Here is an 8,663-nt window from a genome sequence, read left to right as displayed (position 1 = left end):
ACTAGAAAAAATCATCTTAAAATTTGTATGGAGACACAAAAGACCCCGAATAGCCAAAGCAGTCTTGAGGGAAAAAAACGGAGCTGGAGGAATCAGACTCCCTGACTTCAGACTATACTATAAAGCTACAGTAATCAAAACAATATGGTACTGGCACAAAAACAGAAACATAGATCAATGGAACAAGATAGAAAGCCCAGAGATAAACCCACGCACCTATGGTCAACTAATCTATGACAAAGGAGGCAAGGATATACAGTGGAGAAAAGACAGTCTCTTCAATAAGTGGTGCTGGGAAAACTGGACAGCTACATGTAAAAGAATGAAATTAGAATACTCCCTAACACCATACACAAAAATAAACTCAAAATGGATTCGAGACCTAAATGTAAGACTGGACACTATAAAACTCTTAGAGGAAAACATAGGAAGAACACTCTCTGACATAAATCACAGCAAGATCTTTTTGGACCCACCTCCTAGAGTAATGGAAATAAAAACAAAAATAAACAAATGGGACCTAATGAAACTTCAAAGCTTTTGCACAGCAAAGGAAACCATAAACAAGACCAAAAGACAACCATCAGAATGGGAGAAAATATTTGCAAATGAAGCAACTGACAAAGGATTAATCTCCAAGATTTACAAGCAGCTCATGCAGCTCAATAACAAAAAAACGAACAACCCAATCCAAAAATGAGCAGAAGACCTAAATAGACATTTCTCCAAAGAAGACATACAGATGGCCAAGAAGCACATGAAAAGATGCTCAACATCACTAATTATTAGAGAAATGCAAATTGAAACTACAATGAGGTATCACCTCACACCAATTAGAATGGGCATCATCAGAAAATCTACAAACAAGAAATGCTGGAGAGGGTGTGGAGAAAAGGGAACCCTCTTGCACTGTTGGTGGGAATGTAAATTGATACAGCCACTATGGAGAACAATATGCAGGTTCCTTAAAAAACTAAAAATACTATTACCATATGATCCAGCAATCCCACTACTGGGCATATACCCAGAGAAAACTGTAATTCAAAAAGACACATGGAGGGAGGAGAGAAGATGGCAGAAGAGTAAGACACGGAGATCACCTTCCTTCCCACAGATACAGTAGAAATACATCTACACGTGGAACTGCTCCTACAGAACACCCACTGAATGCTGGCAGAAAACGTCAGACCTCCCAAAAGGCAAGAAACTCCCCACGTACTTGGGTAGGGCAAAAGAAAAAAGAAATAACAGAGACAAAAGAATAGGGCTGGGACCTGCACCAGTGGGAGGGAGCCGTAAAGGAGGAAAGATTTCCACGCTCTAGGAAGCCCCTTCGCGGGCAGAGACTGCGCCTGGCAGAGGGGGGAAGCTTCGGAGCCATGGAGGAGAGCGCAGCCACAGGGGTGTGGAGGGCAAAGCGGAGAGATTCCCGCACAGAGGCTCGGCGCCGAGCAGCACTCTCCTGCCCGAGAGGCTTGTCTGATCACCTGCCGGGGCGGGCGGGGCTGGGAGCTGAGGCTCGGGCTTCGGTCGGATCGCAGGGAGAGGACTGGGGTTGGCAGCGTGAACACAGCCTGAAAGAGTTAGTGCACCACAGCTAGATGGGAGGGAGTCCGGGAAAAAGTCTGCAGCTGCCGAAGAGGCAAGAGACTTTTTCTTCCCTCTTTGTTTCCTGGTGCACGAGGAGAGGGGATTCAGAGCGCCGCCTAAACGAGCTCCAGAGACGGGCGCGAGCCGTGGCTATCAGCGCGGACCCCACAGCAACAGGGGCACAGAGGAAAAAGCGGAGAGATTCCCGCACAGAGGCTCGGCGCCGAGCAGCACTCAACAGCCCGAGAGGCTTGTCTGCTCACCCGCCGGGGCGGGCGGGGCTGGGAGCTGAGGCTCGGGCTTCAGTCGGATCGCAGGGAGAGGACTGGAGTTGGCAGCGTGAACACAGCCTGAAGGGGTTAGCGCACCACAGCTGGCTGGGAGGGAGACCAGGAAAAAGTCTGCAGCTGCCGAAGAGGCAAGAGACTTTTTCTTGCTTCTTTGTTTCGCGGCGCGCAAGGAGAGGGGATTCAGAGCGCCGCCTAAATGAACTCCAGAGACGGGCGCGAGCCGCAGCGATCAGCACGGGCCCCAGAGATGGGCGTGAGACACTAAGGCTGCTGCTGCTGCCACCAAAAAGCCTGTGTGCGAGCACAGGTCACTCTCCACACCGCCCCCTCCCGGTAGCCTGTGCAGCCCGCCACTGCCAGGGTCCTGTGATCCTGGGACAACTTTCCCGGAAGAACGCACGGCGCACCTCAGGCTGGTGCAACGTCACGCTGGCCTCTGCCACTGCAGGCTCACCCCGCCTCCTCTGTACCCCTCCCTCCCTCCGGCCTGAGTGAGCCAGAGCCCCCGAAGCAGCTGCTCCTTTAACCCCGTCCTGTCTGGGCAGGGAACAGACGCCCTCAGGCGACCTACACACAGAGGCAGGTCCAAATCCAAAGCTGAACCCCAGGAGCTGTGCGAACAAAGAAGAGAAAGGGAAGTCTCTCCCCGCAGCCTCAGAAGCAGTGGATTAAAACTCCACAAACAACTTGATGTGCCTGCATCTTTTGAATACCTGAATAGACAACGAATCATCCCAAATTCAGGAGGTGGACTTAGGGAGCAGGATATATTAATTTTTCCCATTTTCCTTTTTTTGTGAGTGTATATGTATATGCTTCTGGGTGAGATTTTGTCTGTATAGCTTTGCTTTATAATAACCTTATTTTACTCCACTATATTATAGCCTTTCTTTCTTTCTTTCTATTTTTTCTCCCTTTTACTCTGAGCCGTGTGGACGAAAGGCTCTTGGTGCTCCAGCCAGGCATCAGGGCCGTGCCTCTGAGGTGGGAGAGCCAACTTCAAGACACTGGTCCACAAGAGAGCTCCCAGCTCCATGTAATACCAAATGGCAAAAATCTCTCAGAGATCTCCATCTCAACATCAAGACCCAGCTTCACTCAACGACCAGCAAGCTACAGTGCTGGACACCCTATGCCAAACAACTAGCAAGACAGGAACACAGCCCCATTCATTAGCAGAGAGGCTGCCTAAAATCATAATAAGGCCACAGACACTCCAAAATACACCACCAGACGTGGACGTGCCCACCAGAAAGAAAAGATCTAGCCTCAACCACCAGAACTCAGGAACTAGTTCCCTCCACCAGGAAGCCTACACAACCCACTGAACCAACATTAGCCACTGGGGACAGATACCAAAAACAACAGGAACTATGAACCTGCGGCCTGTGAAAAGGAGACCCCAAACACAGTAAGATAAGCAAAATGAGACGACAGAAAAACACACAGCAGATGAAGGAGCAGGGTCAAAACACACCAGACCTAACAAATGAAGAGGAAATAGGTAGTCTACCTGAAAAAGAATTCAGAATAATGATAGTAAGGATGATCCAAAATCTTGGAAATAGAATAGACAAAATGCAAGAAACATTTAACAAGGACATAGAAGAACTAAAGAGAAACCAAGCAATGATGAAAAACACAATAAGTGAAATTAAAAATACTCTAGATGGGATCAATAGCAGAATAACTGAGGCAGAAGAAAGGATAAGTGACCTGGAAGATAAAATGGTGGAAATAACTACTGCAGAGCAGGATAAAGAAAAAAGAATGAAAAGAACTGAGGACAGTCTCAGAGACCTCTGGGACAACATTAAACGCACCAACATTCGAATTATAGGGGTCCCAGAAGAAGAAGAGAAAAAGACAGGGACTGAGAAAATATTTGAAGAGATTATAGTTGAAAACTTCCCTAATATGGGAAAGGAAATAGTTAATCAAGTCCTGGAAGCACAGAGAGTCCCATACAGGATAAATCCAAGGAGAAACACGCCAAGACACATATTAATCAAACTGTCAAAAATTAAATATAAGGAAAACATATTAAAAGCAGCAAGGGAAAAACAAAAAATAACACACAAGGTAATCCCCATAAGGTTAACATCTGATCTTTCAGCAGAAACTCTGCAAGCCAGAAGGGAGTGGCAGGATATACTTAAAGTGATGAAGGAGAAAAACCTACAACCAAGATTACTCTACCCAGCAAGGATCTCATTCAGATGTGATGGAGAAATTAAAACCTTTACAGACAAGCAAAAGCTGAGAGAGTTCAGCAGCACCAAACCAGCTTTACAACAAATGCTAAAGGAACTTCTCTAGGCAAGAAACACAAGAGAAGGAAAACACCTACAATAACAAACCCAAAACATTTAAGAAAATGGGAATAGGAACATACATATCGATAATTACCTTGAATGTAAATGGATTAAATGCTCCCACCAAAAGACACAGGCTGGCTGAATGGATACAAAAACAAGACCCCCCAAAAAAAAAAACAAGACCCATATATATGCTGTCTACAAGAGACCCACTTCAGACCTAGAGACACATACAGACTGAAAGTGAAGGGATGGAAAAAGATATTCCATGCAAATGGAAATCAAAAGAAAGCTGGAGTAGCAATTCTCATATCAGACAAAATAGACTTTAAAATAAGGAATATTACAAGAGACAAAGAAGGACACTATATAATGATCAAGAGATCGATCCAAGAGGAAGGTATAACAATTGTAAATATTTATGCACCCAACATAGGAGCAACTCAATACATAAGGCAAATACTAACAGCCATAAAAGGGGAAATCGACAGCAACACAATCATAGTAGGGGACTTTAACACCCCACTTTCACCAATGGACAGATCATCCAAAATGAAAATAAATAAGGAAACACAAGCTTTAAATGATACATTAAACAAGAGGGACTTAATTGATATTTATAGGACATTCCACCCAAAAACAACAGAATACACATTTTTCTCAAGTGCTCATGGAACATTCTCCAGGATAGATCATATCTTGGGTCACAAATCAAGCCTCAGTAAATTTAAGAAAATTCAAATCGTATCAAGTATCTTTTCCGACCACAACGCTATGAGACTAGATATCAATTACAGGAAAAGATCTGTGAAAAATACAAACACCTGGAGGCTACACAATATACTACTTAATAACGAAGTGATCACTGAAGTAATCAAAGGGGAAATCAAAAAATACCTAGAAACAAATGACAATGGAGACACAACGACCCAAAACCTATGGGACGCAGCAAAAGCAGTGCTAAGAGGGAAGTTTATAGCAATACAAGCCTACCTCAAGAAACAGGAAACATCTCGAATAAACAACCTAACCTTGCACCTAAAGCAATAAGAGAAAGAAGAACAAAAAAACCCCAAAGCTAGCAGAAGGAAAGAAATCATAAAGATCAGATCAGAAATAAATGAAAAAGAAATGAAGGAAACAATAGCAAAAATCAATGAAACTAAAAGCTGGTTCTTTGAGAAGATAAACAAAATTGATAAACCATTAGCCAGACTCATCAAGAGAAAAAGGGAGAAGGCTCAAATCAATAGAATTAGAAATGAAAAAGGAGAAGTAACCACTGACACTGCAGAAATACAAAAGATCATGAGAGATTACTACAAGCAACTCTATGCCAATAAAATGGACAACCTGGAAGAAATGGACAGATTCTTAGAAATGCACAACCTGCCGAGACTGAACCAGGAAGAAATAGAAAATATGAACAGACCAATCACAAGCACTGAAATTGAAACTGTGATTAAAATCCTTCCAACAAACAAAAGCCCAGGACCAGATGGCTTCACAGGCGAATTCTATCAAACATTTAGAGAAGAGCTAACACCTATCCTTCTCAAACTCTTCCAAAATATTGCAGAGGGAGGAACACTCCCAAACTCATTCTACGAGGCCACCATCACCCTGATACCAAAACCAGACAAAGATGTCACAAAGAAAGAAAACTAGAGGCCAATATCACTGATGAATATAGATGCAAAAATCCTCAACAAAATACTAGCAAACAGAATCCAACAGCACATTAAAAGGATTATACACCATGATCAAGTGGGGTTTATTCCAGGAATGCAAGGATTCTTCAATATACGCAAATCAATCAATGTGATACCCCATATTAACAAATTGAAGGAGAAAAACCATATGATCATCTCAATAGATGCAGAGAAAGCTTTCGACAAAATTCAACACCCGTTTATGATAAAAGCCCTGCAGAAAGTAGGCATAGAGGGAACTTTCCTCAACATAATAAAGGCCATATATGACAAACCCACAGCCGACATTGTCCTCAATGGTGAAAAACTGAAACCATTTCCACTAAGATCAGGAACAAGACAAGGTTGCCCACTCTCACCACTATTATTCAACATAGTTTTGGAAGTGTTAGCCACAGCAATCAGAGAAGACAAAGAAATAAAAGCAATCCAAATCGGAAAAGAAGTAAAGCTCTCACTGTTTGCAGATGACATGATACTATACATAGAGCATCCTAAAGATGCTACCAGAAAACTCCTAGAGCTAATCAATGAATTTGGTAAAGTTGCAGGATACAAAATTAATGCACAGAAATCTCTTGCATTGCTATACACTAATGATGAAAAATCTGAAAGTGAAATTAAGAAAACACTCCCGTTTACCATTGCAACAAAAAGAATAAAATATCTAGGAATAAACCTACCTAAGGAGACAAAAGACCTGTATGCAGAAAATTATAAGACACTGATGAAAGAAATTAAAGATGATACAAATAGATGGAGAGATATACCATGTTCCTGGATTGGAAGAATCAACATTGTGAAAATGACTCTACTACCCAAAGCAATCTACAGATTCAATGCAATCCCTATCAAACTACCACTGGCATTTTTCACAGAACTAGAACAAAAAATTGCACAATTTGTATGGAAACGCAAAAGACCCCGAATAGCCAAAGCAATCTTGAGAACGAAAAATAGAACTGGGGGAATCAGGCTCCCTGACTTCAGACGATATTACAAAGCTACAGTAATCAAGACAGTTTGGTACTGGCACAAAAACAGAAATATAGATCAATGGAACAGGATAGAAAGCCCAGAGATAAACCCCCGCACATATGGTCACCTTATCTTTGATAAAGGAGGCAAGCATATACAGTGGAGAAAAGACAGCCTCTTCAATAAGTGGTGCTGGGAAAATTGGACAGATACATGTAAAAGTATGAAATTAGAACACTCCCTGACACCATGCACAAAAATAAACTCAAAATGGATTAAAGACCTAAGTGTAAGGCCAGACACTATCAAACTCTTAGAGGAAAACATAGGCAGAACACTCTATGACATACATCACAGCAAGATTCTTTTTGACCCAGCTCCCAGAGAAATGGAAATAAGAACACAAATAAACAAATGGGACCTAATGAAACTTAAAAGCTTTTGCACAGCAAAGGAAACCATAAACAAGACCAAAAGACAACCATCAGAATGGGAGAAAATATTTGCAAATGAAGCAACTGACAAAGGATTAATCTCCAAGATTTACAAGCAGCTCATGCAGCTCAATAACAAAAAAACGAACAACCCAATCCAAAAATGAGCAGAAGACCTAAATAGACATTTCTCCAAAGAAGATATACAGATTGCCAACAGACACATGAAAGAATGCTCAACATCATCAATCATTAGAGAAATGCAAATCAAAACTACAATGAGATATCATCTCACACCGGTCAGAATGGCCATCATCAAAAAATCTAGGGGGCTTCCCTGGTGGCGCAGTGGTTGAGAATCTGCCTGCCAATGCAGGTGACACGGGTTCGAGCCCTGGTCTGGGAAGATCCCACATGCCGCGGAGCAACTGGGCCTGTGAGCCACAACTACTGAGCCTGTGCGTCTGGAGCCTGTGCTCCGCAACGGGAGAGGCCGTGACAGTGAGAGGCCTGCGCACCGCGATGAAGAGTGGCCCCCACTCGCCGCAACTGGAGAAAGCCCTCGCACAGAAACGAAGACTCAACACAGCCAAAAATAAAAATAATAAATAAATAATAAATTTAAAAAATCTAGAAACAATAAATGCTGGAGAGGGTGTGGAGGAAAGGGAACACTCTTGCACTGTTGGTAGGAATGTAAATTGATACAGCCACTATGGAGAACAGTATGGAGGTTCCTTAAAAAACTACAAATAGAACTACCATACGGCCCAGCAATCCCACTACTGGGCATATACCCTGAGAAAACCATAGTTCAAAAAGAGTCATGTACCAAAATGTTCATTGCAGCTCTATTTACAATAGCCAGGACATGGAAGCAACCTAAATGTCCATCGACAGATGAATGGATAAAGAAGATGTGGCACATATATACAATGGAATATTACTCAGCCATAAAAAGAAATGAAATGGAGGTATTTGTAATGAGGTGGATGGAATTAGAGTCTGTCATACAGAGTGAAGTAAGTCAGAAAGAGAAAAACAAATACAGTATGCTAACACATATATACAGAATCTAAGGAAAAAAAAAAAAGGCCATGAAGAACCTAGTGGCAAGATGGGAATAAAGACACAGACCTACTAGAGAATGGACTTGAGGATATGGGGAGGGGATGGGGTGAGATGTGACAGGGTGAGAGAGTGTCATGGACATATATACACTACCAAATGTAAAATAGATAGCTAGTGGGAAGCAGCCGCATAGCACAGGGAGATCAGCTCGGTGCTTTGTGACCACCTAGAGGGGTGGGATGGGGAGGGTGGGAGGGAGGGAGATGCAAG

This window comes from Balaenoptera borealis (assembly GCF_965194805.1).
Source record: "Balaenoptera borealis genome assembly, chromosome: 16".
NCBI classification, from domain to species: Eukaryota; Metazoa; Chordata; class Mammalia; order Artiodactyla; family Balaenopteridae; genus Balaenoptera; species Balaenoptera borealis.
Note: the sequence above shows the minus strand (reverse complement) of the source record.